This window comes from Falco peregrinus, chromosome 11 (genome assembly GCF_023634155.1).
Source record: "Falco peregrinus isolate bFalPer1 chromosome 11, bFalPer1.pri, whole genome shotgun sequence".
Lineage (NCBI taxonomy): Eukaryota > Metazoa > Chordata > Aves > Falconiformes > Falconidae > Falco > Falco peregrinus.
This window is the reverse complement of record NC_073731.1, coordinates 24,334,995-24,347,632: the sequence shown is the minus strand read 5'-3', so window position 1 is coordinate 24,347,632 and position 12,638 is coordinate 24,334,995. Positions and strand designations below refer to the sequence as shown.

The window sequence follows — 12,638 nt, the reverse complement described above, 5'->3', positions numbered from 1 at the left end:
GCGCCCCTTCCCCGGCGCGGACGGCAGCGCGGCCCCCGCACACTGCTGCTGCGCCCCCTGCCCCCCCCCCCCCCCCCCCCCCGGGCTGCGCCCCTGCCCCCCGCCTGCGCCCTGCGCCCCTCAGGCAGCCCCGGCCCGCGGCGCGGTGCGTGGAGCCGAGCCCCACGCAGCGGGCAGGGCACGGCTCCGCACGTGGGTCTAAGAAATTGCACAGTTGGTTCCGGAGCGGGGGAAAATGAAATCTGTAATAGGCAACGTGGCTCTGGAAAAGGTAGGTGTCCTGGTTTGTGGAGGAATGCAGGGCTGGGAGACTCTTCGCGTGGAAAGGAGGGGTGTGGGCAGAGAAGGCGAATTTGCTTCCAGCATGGAGAGGCGCTTTTCCAAAGCAGCACTTGAGCTCCAATCACACACTCTCAGGTTAGCGTAGCATTAAATTAACAGGGTCGGGGTTATCCAGGGCATTATACTGTGTGCCCGGGATGTAACCTCTGCTCATTTATACACAAAGAAGAGGGAGAGACGGAGTTACACCTGGAAAGCCAAAGAGCACGGTGAGTTATCGGTATTTGTTCCTCTCCCTCACATGCCTGTGAACAAAGTTCAAAGGCAACCGGTGCGTGCCCGGGTCCGCCGGAGCCCACTCCTCCCCCCAGGGGCTGCAGCGCAGCCGCGCCTGGTGCCGGGACCTCCACCACGGCCCCCCGGAGCCGAGCCCCCGCAAAAGAGCCAGGAGAACTCGCGGTATCTTGGTTATAACTTTGCTGCTTTACGGGGAGGGGGGGGGGGGGGAGGAAGAAAAAAAAAAGGAATAAAAGAAAAGTGACTTGGACGCAGCGCTATTTATAGGTGGCAGTAAAGCCTCCTTTTCAATAAGCAGCCGTGGAAAAGAAGCGTCAGAAAACCGGCTGCTGTATTGATTCAAGGTGCCGGCCGGTCAGAGCCCTGCTAGCCAGGCTGGACCTACAAAGTCACGGCTCCTCTCGGGTTAGGCGGCGAGAGCAGGAATAGGCTCCGCGTTTTGCTGACCACTGGCTTGGACACGAGTCAGTTCCCCAGCACAGGTATAGGGCACAGGAGTGTGAGGTGGAAGACTTTCCCCTTTTCTTTCAGACACACACACACAATACAGGGCACCCGCAGGGCTGAAAGTGGGCCAGGGCTACACGGTAGGTATCAGATCACACAAAGCAGAGGAAAGAAATCCAGTTAAAAATACATTAGTTGAAATCAGAGGACGAGCTTGATTTTTTTTTTTTCTTTTAAACAAAGGTGCACGTTAGAACAAGCTGGAAGCACTTTGTGCCTGACGGGAGCCCCCACGCCCATTGGAAATAAAGCAAGGAGCTTGCTCTTTCTTTGCATCTTTTAAACCTTGTTTTAATTAGAATTGCTAAAGTAGGACACCACGGTGGAAGATGTTTTCAAGTATCCACCTACCTTTCTGCTGTAAGCAGAATTGCTGCCTGCTAAATTGCTTGAAACGCAAAATTCTGCCCCACCCCCAGCTTGTTTTGGCACCTACTCACCCTTTCCCCCCCCCCCCCCCCCCCCCCCGAAATTGCAATCGCTTGTGAAAGGTTACTCCATTAGAAGGAAAAGAGAAACCCCAAACAACCAGCAGTAATGAGATGAGTGGACGCCGAGAGCCTCTCTTTGCTCTGTACAGCAGAAAAGGGTTTGGACAGAAAGCGTCCCTCAAAACTAAAGCCTTTTTTTGGTTTGTTGGGTTTTTTGTTTGTGTTTTGTTTTTTTTTAAGTCCCAAATGGGGCGTATCCTTACCCTTCTCCTTTAATTTATTTGATTAAATCATAACAAAAACAGACTCATCCCCTTCTGCGAAACCTTTTACGTGGAAGGCAAGCAGTTGGCTTTAGCTCACTACGGGCACCGGCTGGGCTCAGGCTGTGCTCCCGTTCGCGGGCAGCGTTTCACGCAAACGCGTGTTACAGCTGTACCTCACGCTCCTCACCTGCAAGCCTCAGGCTTGCAAACTGGTTATCTCCTTCCCCACTTGTCTCTGATTTCGCTAAGGAGGGCTGCCCGTGGCAGGGGCTTGCGGGACGAGGGGGCTCTGTCCCGCGGGGGGGTGGTGCAGAGGGCGCCCGGCCCGGTTTATGCTCGGCACCGCTTCTGCACCGCACCCCGCCTCCGCACCGCGCCCGCTGCCCCACTCCGCTCCCGGTTAAGGGCTAGATTAATTTCGCCTTCATGAAAGTGAGGTTCTATTAGCTCGCTTCTAGTTTAAATTAAAAAAAAAAAAAGAGAGGAAGAAAGAAAAAACCCAAAACCCTCCTAAAAGTTTGTTGGGTAAAGCTCGAATTTTCTTCTCTTATTGCTCAAATGAAGAACCGCGGTCAATTAACTCCAATTTGGAAACGCCTGCCCGAGAAGAATAATGGTAATTCCCCGTCCTTCTCTGAAAGGTGGCTGCCGCATGGCATTTAGCGCGTGTGGCCCTGGTAACCCGCTGACACGGTGGCTCCCCTGCCCGCCCCCCCGCCGCCCTCGGCTCTCCCACCCCCTTGGCTTCGCCCCGGGGCCAGGCAGCCGCGCCGGGCGCCGCTCCCGCCTTCTGGGGGTGCCCCCGGCGCCCCCTGCCCTGCCAGAGCCCCCCGCCCCCTGCCCGCAGCCACCCGGGGCTTAACACCTTGGCTGGGCTCTCACAGCCAGCACAGCACGGTCACCGTGGGAAAAGAGTTACTTGCCCCCCGATAAGAGGGCAGGGGCCGCGTAGCAACAGGTAACGCGGGCACCTGCAGTTTTTCAAGGGCATTTAACTGCTGACAGAGGGAGCAGGAGGTTTGCGGAAGGGTCGCATTCGGTAAGAGGGGGTGTGAGAGGAGAGGAGCATCTAAAAAATGGTCCTTAGTGGCACTTTAACAAAAGTTTAACGTTGCTGTGAGGGCGACAGGACCTCTGTAGCTAAACGGGAAGGCTGCCTTGCCTCGGCGTCTTGCTCGCTGGTTTCTCGTGGTCCCCAGGAGCCCCCGACAGCCGCCCCCTGGAGCGGCCCCGGCCCTGGGACGCGCGACGGGGCCGGGCACGTGTTGCGCTCCGGGGGAGCGGGACGACCCCTGCCTCTGCGGGGACCCGCCGAGGATGCTCCGGGCGCCCGGTGCGGGGCTGGGGCAGGGGGAGGGTACGGCTGCGTGGCGGGGGGGAGCGGGACAGCCCCCCCCTCTCCCACCGACTTATTTCATCGTTGCTTTTGAGGGCACGGCAGGAGCGAGCGCTTCGCGGCCGGGCACAAACCAGACCTGAGCAAGCCCTCGCAGGGTGTGTGCGGGGTTGTCTGTGTGTGGAAGGGGGGCTCATGGCCCGGGCAGGGGACCCACGGCCACCCGGGGGCCGGGACGCCCCGCGGGGGTCCCCCGCTGCGGCAGCCGCAGGAGCCGTTGCGGGGCGGGCAGGGCTGCCCCTGGGGCACGGCGGGCGGGGAGGGTCCCTGGGCTGACCCGAACGGGGGGAGCTCTCCCCTCCCCCCCCTTCCCCTCCCCGGCTCTTTGTTCTTTGCCCCTTTGTTCTCCCCTTTCCTCGGCGTTTGCCCTAAGTTTCCCGGGGGGTTGGAGGTGCGGAGGAAAGTTGCTGAAAGCTGAGGAATTACAGTAAGTGGATGCCGGAGCAGGGACAAGAGGCGGGGGGCCCTTCTCGGGCTACGAGCCGTTCCCCAAATCCCGTGGCTTTGTCTGCCCTCGCCGGGGGCCGGCGAGCCGCGCTGCAGCGGGCCGTGCTGCTGCTGGGGCACAGGGGACAGGGGGCTCCCGTGGCCACCGCGCACCCCTGGGGACCATGCACCCCCTCCTCCAGGGGAAAGCATCCCGGTGGGCAGCTGTCCCTACCGGCCTTTCTGGTGGGAAAGGGGAAAAAAAACCCGTAATAATCGCTGAACATACTGTAATGAGACGAGGCTGTAGGTCACGGAGAGGATTTCTGAATGTTCGATTTTAGGGCACTTGTATTGGTTTGAGTTGCACAAACCCAGCATGGATTTGGCTTCATGGCTTTATTTTAGGTGGTTTTCCTGCTGGCGTGGCAGGGCTCTGGTGAAGTGTCAGGAGTTAAACAAGTTGGTGTTTACTTTCAAAGCAGATGGAATATCCTCACAGAGCAATGGCGCAGCTTAAAAGGCAGCTTTAGCATGGCTAATGGGAGATTGCAGCATGGTTTGGTATTGACAAATGGAACACAGCTTCCTTCGAAAAGGAAAACCTCTTCGGTCGGTTCAATATGTACATCCTTATCCTGTCTTTATTAATCGTAATTAAATGCTAAAGAACTAAAGCTTGTTTTACCTTTCACTAAGAAATCACTGAACTTTGCAAGTACCAGTTAGCACAGAATTCTTCCCTCTCCCCCGATATATTAAAGTAGGAAAACATTTGGGTGAGTTAGGTATTAGGAAAGGTGATGTAAAAGGAAGTTTTAGTCTGGTGCATGGGAGCAGGCCACAACAGGTTACAGACAGAGCCAGGTTTGAGTCCCAAACTCCAGCAGACTTCCCTGACAGCACTGCTACGCTCCCACCTTTGTAACTGAGGATATAATGGATGAATGTAGCACTTCGGCATGTGTTAAAAAGCTGCTTGAATGTAATTCTCATATTTCTTGTAATCAAGACAATGCCCATATATAAAAACAGTAAATATTTATGTAGGGATCATATAAAATTATTTTTTAGAAACGATTATATTCACAGTACTTTGTATTACATTAAAAAGGCTAAAACTGTTTATTATGGTGAGACAAATTTCCAGAATTTCTATACACTTTTCTGATATGAAACAAAACAAAGTTGAGAAATAAGGTGACATGAGCTAGGAGTTGACTAAATCAGTTTTAGATCGGGGGTTTGTCAATGTGCATATGCTAATAGGGATCATACCATTCTTCTGGCAGATGTTAAACCCCAGGATCGATTTTTCAAATGAAACAGGTTTTGATTTGAGGTGATGTGGGGTCTGTTCTTCTGGCTTTGTTTTTTCCCGATGCTGAGGGGATACAATCCCAGTGAGAAGTCTGGGAACCTTGCAACTGGAAAATACCAGCTTTAGGTATTTCAAGCTGGAAACTGAAACACAGAATCTGTCCTTGAAAACTTTGACCTTTATTATTTAGGAGTGTCGTTCACAGTTGAATGTAATGATAGGTCACTAGCAAAGTAGAGAAAGATATGGGTGTCGTGTTGGATGCTTTGGTGATAGTTCGATTTTCTAGCTGAGTATGTCTCTGCACACAAGTCTACTAGCTTATTGCTTAAATCCAGAGGTCGGCTGTGTTACTTACTATTCTGTTTATATCTCAGTGCTCATAATGTGTTGCTGCAATATCCAGCTAAAAATGTTCAATGCCATTTACAACAAGGAATCTGCCTTAAGCAATACTATAATCAGTAATAGCTAATGTTACCGAGAGCAACAGTTTCAACAAATGACTTGCCGCCACAGGAGTTAACAAAGGTACAGCTGTAATTGTGTTCAGAACTAAATAAAAGCAGCTATCGAAGAGGAAAAATATAAATTTAATTGGAAAAATGGATCTTACACAATGCTGTGTGCCATCAATAACGGTTGCTTCTGTCTCGGTAATGGTGACAATTAGAGGGCCAAGCCATGTTAGTGGGTACTTGTTCAAACAGAGGGTTTCTGCAGCATGAGAAAAATTAATTTCTGACTGAAAAGCATCCACTGAAGAAAAGGTGGTTGCATTTATCCACATGTCAATTAATCTTCCCCTTTTGCTCGTGCTTTTTACTGGCATACATAGATTTCCTTTCAATAGATGAGAAACTTATATATATCTTTTAAAAAACAGACAACCCCCTGCTACTTCCCTTGGAGGCTCTGACGTTGAATACAAGTTACTAAGTATTGCACTGAATTTCAGAGGACAAATCTAAATATACAAAAATGGCTTGGGATTTTGTTGTCTTGGCTTTTGGAGCAGGGGACAAAAGTACTGAACTGTAGTAGTTCGCTAAGCTACCGAGTTTAAATGAGATGTCAGGCAAGACCCTTTACCTCTGATTTTTTTATCACCTTTGTCTGTTGATAAACGCTTGGAGCAAATGAGAGGAAAACAACCCTAACATTGCTTTAATTTTTACTTTCCTCGCACTTGTTGTTATATCTAAGCAGTTCTGAACGACATCGGTGCAGAGGAATATGGTATAAAATCAGAGCAAGGAGGAAATTAAAAATGAGCACTCTGTGCTTTATAATAGATACCTTTAGGCACAGGTGTGAATAAATACTGATTCGTTTATACAGTTCTTAAATGGAAAAGCCTTAAGTTTACAACAAAGATAAACAGTGTGTCGTGGTGCATTTAGCAGTTGCTGGTGTGCTAACTTTAGGAAAATGGAGAGTAGCAGTCCCCTCGACATCCCTGCAGAAAATTAGATCTTGCCAGAAAGGAGAGCATATAACCATAGCAGTTATGTTGAGAATGGATGGTTAACAGCTTTAATACTGTATTTATTTTATTAGTTTACCTCAGTCTTAATAAATCTAAAAGATTTTTTCTTATAAATGCCCATGTTTTATTCTATAGGTATATACTTAATAAAACTAAAAAAGCCTTCAGAATAATGCAAATCTCGGGCTTTTGAACGTTGTTTGCAAGGGCCTTTACGTGCTTACTACGTGTGTAAAATTACCACTAACAGTAATAAGTAGTGGTACATGTTGGCTAAGATACAGTTGCTGAATAAATAGCAATTATTTAGATTGGTGGCTTTTGGGGCATTTTTTACTGTTATGTCTTGTATAGAGAGACCCAGAGCCCATTTCATCATGCAGGTTTAGGAGTACACTTAGGGTCTTGACAGAATGTAGTCAATACATTTGCAACAAAAACTGATGATAATGATGTGTTCCCAAGTATTCCATCTGTTTTGAAATTTGTCATAGCTAGTGAATAGTACAGTAGTAATAAACTTAGAAATTACTTCCCCATATTTATATTCTGTCACAAAAGGCTTCTTATTCGAAGCACAAGAATAAGTATTTATCTCTGTTTTCTTAGTGACTCATGACCCCAAGGTACAGCACTGGCATAATACATGCAATGTCCCTCCCTCAAAATACTTGCAAGAATAATATGTTATTGCCTATTTTTTCGAACATAAATCGGTAATGTGTGACTTTGGCTCTAAGCACAGAGGGAGAAAAGGTGATAAATCAATAAAAGTTCATTTTAAGGAACTGATTAAGATAAAGGCTCCGTTCTGTTTCTGTTGCAGTTAATGCCAAGACTCCCGTGACTTTGAATAGCTTCCTCTTACTGTTTGGGTTGTGGAAATGCTCAGAAATCCCAGCCAGCGTTTTGGTTTTGTTGTGCAGAAACACATACGAGTAATATAGTCGTCTTTGTTGAAGGCTACAGTTACAGGCCCAAATTTTTTTTGTATAATAGTTTTGTATTTCTTATCACATATTAGTAGGTTCTACGCCACACCCTCCCTCCCCCCTGGAATCAGTTAACCAAATCCATAAGTAGCGTATTTGATATTTTGTGTTTAACTTTTTCAAACCCTCATCCAAATACAGGATAACAATGATTTGGGTTTTTTTTTTTTTTGTTTCACTTGTATCAAATACAAATCCTTACTCTGGTGTCAGTCTTGGGAAGCTGCCAAAGAACTGTTGCTAAGTTTAACGTCCATTAATGACGACTGTTAAAATGAGTGAGGAACTTGCACATTTTCTTCCAGTTAGGAAAATGTTCACACAGAACTGAACTAGGTAATTCTGTGTGTATGTTTATCAGTCAATGCTTACTGAACAAATTAGATCGGTATTTAACATCTTTTTTTTTTTTTTTTTCTTATTCATATTTTTATATTCACAAAAGCGAGGCATCTAAAATATGCTTGAAATTTAAAAACGTAGAACTTTAAACAAGGAATGAAAATAGTGCAGACTTCTGAATTATAAGTTAGAAAAATCTTTCTGTTTCTAGCTAGGATTTTCTCTGAATAATTGTCTTCCCTTCTCCCTCTCTTGTCTTGTCTGCTTGAAAAATGTTGGAAGTAGTATGTATTTTAGTGGGATACAGCATAGTGACTCCTCCATGTTCAAAGGATGCTTGGAGCTCTTCATATGATATCTTTGCATCAGTAGAAAGCATTAAATATTTTTATGCAGATTGAATCTTTTACGTATGGCGAAAAATACAGTAATCCAGTGAGGGTTTCCACTGATACATGGAAATCAAAAGATTTTACAGCTGTACACATACATATACTGCTATTGACATCAGGTACTTCTGGGGTAGGTGGTAGTGGTGTATTCAGGGAAGAAACAGAAATAAACGGAGCTTATACTTCTAAATTGGGTGATACCAGCTTCTCTTGTACACTCAGTAGATAAATTTGTACTTTTATGGTTTTCCTTTTCTTATGTGTTATAACATCTTTCCAACGGAATAAGTGAGATATCTATCTATCTATGACACACATATAGATCTATGTGTTTGTGTGTGTATATATATATCACATCACAGCCAGGGAAAAATTTACTCAAGTAGACAAACTTGCTTTATGCCACATAAAAGAGGAACTTTCTGGGTCAGAAGCGGGCTGTATTGGTAGAATGAAGAAATTACTGAAACTGTAGTATCCCCCCTTCCTTAAGCATAACTCCGTTTATGTAAGGAAGGATCACCAGCAGTAGACCCATGTTAAGTGAGAGTGACCATAGTAACTGAATTATTTCTCAGTTTCTTTACCCATTGCCTAGCAAATAAATTTTCATCAATATGTCAAAATAAATATTCCTTAGGAGGAAAAACAGGCAAATAGATTCAACCTTTAAATGCTGGGGGGTTGGGGCATTTTTGATAGATTTTTTTTGTTTCATAGCAAGCAGCATTTGTAGAAAAATACTCAAAGCTGGGGGGAAAATAACTTAGGGACTATGATGGGACTGGCACAGATCTTTCTTGAACTGGTAGAAGATGCAGACTTGTCACGGGGTGTTAATATCTTTAGAATCACATTGAAGTTCACCTGATCTGTAAGTTTGGCATCGCATCCACTAAAATCACTGAGATTCATGTTCCACAGCCTGGAGCTTCTGTAACCACACCTAACTTTTAAGAGTGGCTCATTTTGACATTATAGTTCAAAATGTTTGGGTAACCCAGGCATGGTAAGCCTGTGATTGATTATAATACTTGATGCTTAATGAGTGAATTTGATCTTTTCATCCAAGGGGTATCAAATACATAAGCCCTACTTTCATACCTAAAGCCTTACTTTTCATACTTTCATAAGCCTGTTTCATATGGCAACTGAGGCACGGAGAGAGAAGTGACTCTCCTAAGCCCAGGTTCCCAATGTTATGTTGGTGATGGATTTAGGAATACAGAGCAGGCTGCATGCACCTGCTGCATACACGTTGTAGCCTCATAAAGCCCATGCATTTTACGATGCCTTCACATACTACTAAAACCTTGTTCCAACTGTTTCCTCGAGAGCTTTGTGACACACTTTCATTTAGTGGCAACTGCAACGCTTCATTCATCAAATGTCTATAAAGCTTATACCTTATGGTCACCCATATGAGGACTGGAAGACTTTGTCTTTCCAGTACCCACATAACTTCTTGAATGTTAACTCCTGTATTGGTGTGTATAACAGTGGAATTACCTGAAATGGGCTGCAATTGCTCTTGCATAGCAATTTGTTGCACTGAGGCCACGGGGAGGAAAACTAGCACCCTGTGCATCCTCTGCAGCAGCACAAAGCTGAGAGAGAAAAAACGAGGTGTAGTGGAAACTAGTGAAGGGTCTTTTTTGCTGGACTTGTACCTAAAGAATTGTTCCAAGAAGCAGCATATACTGCTGGAAAAGAAAAAATAGTTTCTGGATGTTAGCTCTGGGAAGCCCTGGTAACTTAGACAGCAATGGGGTATCCTATGCATACACGTAGGAATTGTAGAGCAACAGCCTCCTAACAACTGGAAATTAATACACCAGTCTCTTAAAAGTCATTAATCATATGAAAGAGGAGGGGGAAAAAAAATTGTCAGGCAAAATCCTGTATCCTACCATGCATCTGGCTGTCACAAGTAAGGTTTAGGAATATGGTTTTACATTAACAGCTATTAAAATAATTACTGTGGCCATGCTTTCTTTTGCTGTAGTCTTAACTGAACACCCCTGTCCCAAGGGCTCAGAGCAGGGGCTGAGATGGCTGTTCAGGTTGCCTGCAAGCCTGACAAACATAGGGACCTAGCACGGGGATCACTGAAGTTCTCAGGATGGCTTCAGAAGGACTTGGATGGGGTGTTTGTGAGTTAGTGTCTCTACTTCTCAGCAGAAATCTAGTAGCAAAACATTATAGTGAGGTGTCCTAACTAGTAAAATTACTCTACTGCAATGAACGGTACCACAGTATCCAACAGCACAGTGAAGAAAATTGCCCTCAGTAAAATTACCTTGGTTGAAATGAGTGAATAGAGAAAATATTGACACAACTAGACTCTGGGTAGTGCATATGAAGAGTAGTATTAGTCAGCTAGGAAAATCTGGTTTGGTATAAGTCTCCCTGACGTTTCTTTTAATTCTCCTGTACCTAAAGTGAGAACTGGCTTCAGTGGAAGGGAACCTGAAGAATATGTCCAGCACTGATGTTTTGCATATGCCTTGCAGCATGCTGGCGGACGCAGGCACTAACGTACTCAACACCAGGCTGAAAATGTTCAGCCACTTCAGAGGCACGCTTAGCCATCTCACGGGAGCAGGCCGATGGGGATGCAGAGCTGTTCACAAGGAAGCAGTCTCCCGACGTTAGCTTCTCCGTGCCTTCCCCCGCAGCAGCCCGTTTGCGGGGTGCACGGGCTCAGCAGCCTGGCTTCTAAGCCCTGCCACACCTGGCTGGGCACCAGCTCCCTCCTGCCCTGCCTGCTGCTCCCTGTGCCAGGCGGCGATGCCAGGTGGCTGCGTCTGTCCTCTTTTCTTGTCTTTTTTCAGTCGGTGCTGCCATCTGACCAGAGGGTAACTCGGGGAAGGCTGAACCCTTTCGTGACCTATTCGGGCCTATGATTGTCTAGCCCAAAATTGAAAAGACAGTGCTCTGCAGTGGGTCTCCTTGTTTTGGTGAAAATGGTTGAAACTCTGCCATCCAATTACAGAGCAGATTAAACAACTTGCACTACTTTGAAGCATCTTCTATTTTCCATTTCATTATCTACAAGTAGATATACACGCATTTGGGGACTATCCTTTATATTCCTTCTTGAATCTTCTAAGGTGACAAAAACAAGACCAAAAATTATCCCTCCTTTACTAAACTTATTTAAAAAAACTCAAAACCAAACAAACCCCAACGCTATTACATGTTTTTATAGAGATTAATATCAATTGGTACATATTTCTTAGATATGACCAGATTTCTAAAGCTTTATAAACTTGATGTTTGTAAGCTATTAACAAACTGTGATTCCATAACGCAATGGAAATACTGTAGCTAAAAAGGAAATAAACAACTTGCCTCCTTGGCAGAATTATCATTACCCTGCATGTAGGAAAAGCTGGCTGCCTTTGCTGCAATTACTGCTGTACTTTCTTCTCAGGAAATCCCGTTGTTTGACACGCTCCCTGCACAATCTTTTTTGTAGGGTTTTTGGATGCAGGAACTTTATCTGATGCAATGTTTTGTACAGCACTTAACAAACTTACCATCTTACCCTGAACAATGCTACTATGCTATAAATACCTAAGGAGAACACATCTCTGGTAGCGTAAATCCAGAGCAGTTACCCTAATTTTTGTAGAAATTGCTCTGCATTGACACTGGGGCAGCTCGGTTGAGCCTGACAGCAGCAGGTCTCTTGCCCTGCCTTTTGTGGCACGAGACGAGGACCTGGGACTTATTTCTGCAAAAAGTTGAGCACATGTAATCCTGCTAACATCAGCTGGAGAGGAGAGCATGCAGCTCCTGGCAGCAGCAAGCCTCACTAATTTCTGCACTGCCCAGAAATTAGTTTAAGAGTCTCAAAATTGTCATTAAAATTCCAATTGTTTCCCTTCGCATTCAGGCATCCACCCGTGGAAAAAACACCTATGGTGTAACTTCTCCCCCTCTCCCTGGGGGTGGCACGGGGAGATTGGCTCATGAGGAGGATGGGAAGGTTGCAGCCCTAATGGTGACTGAAAAGACAGAGGCAAGAAAATGAGCTTACCTTGCTGCCCCAAAGTTAAGCAGTAATCCACATGGCTCCAACGCTGACATGTGTAATAACGTGGTTGTAGGATTTAATTGCTAAAGATTTTGCATTGGTACTGCTTCTGTCTTGGCTACATAAATATTTATAACTTTTTGTTTTATTGCTATTGCTATGTAATATGACCAAAATGTCATGGAAAAAATGCAGTTTCTCCGTTTTTTTTGTTAGAAATTGAAGACCTGATCCCCGGCTAGCATAAATTGGTGTGACCCCGCAGATTTCACAAGAGCTGTCAGCTCTCACTGGCTGTGTATCTGGTTTCTGGTTTGTGGCTCTGACCAGCTAATTACTGAATAAGACTTCACCACACCATGACGTTCATATATAGTCATGGAATTCAGGGCTCTGACTGGGGTTAAGCAGTTAAACGTAAGTAAATGTATTGGTCTGTGGAATAAGATCTTTTC

The 12,638-nt window shown here is 45.7% G+C and overlaps 1 protein-coding gene across 10 annotated transcripts in view; it reads left to right on the top strand.

Annotated features, from left to right (window-relative positions):
- ESRRG (estrogen related receptor gamma) overlaps nt 1-12,638 on the top strand; it is a 406,664-nt gene that overhangs the window by 809 nt on the left and 393,217 nt on the right. The window contains exon 1 of one of the 10 annotated variants that reach the window (XM_055816307.1): nt 253-271. The exons of 2 other annotated variants lie outside the window; for them this stretch is intronic. The gene's annotated coding sequence lies outside the window, so the exon portion shown is untranslated. Of the gene's footprint in view, nt 1-252; nt 272-473; nt 552-721; nt 742-2,722; nt 2,742-12,638 lie in introns of those variants that run through there. 7 more of the 10 variants (XM_027788554.2, XM_005238725.4, XM_027788557.2 and 4 more) reach the window with 7 other exon arrangements.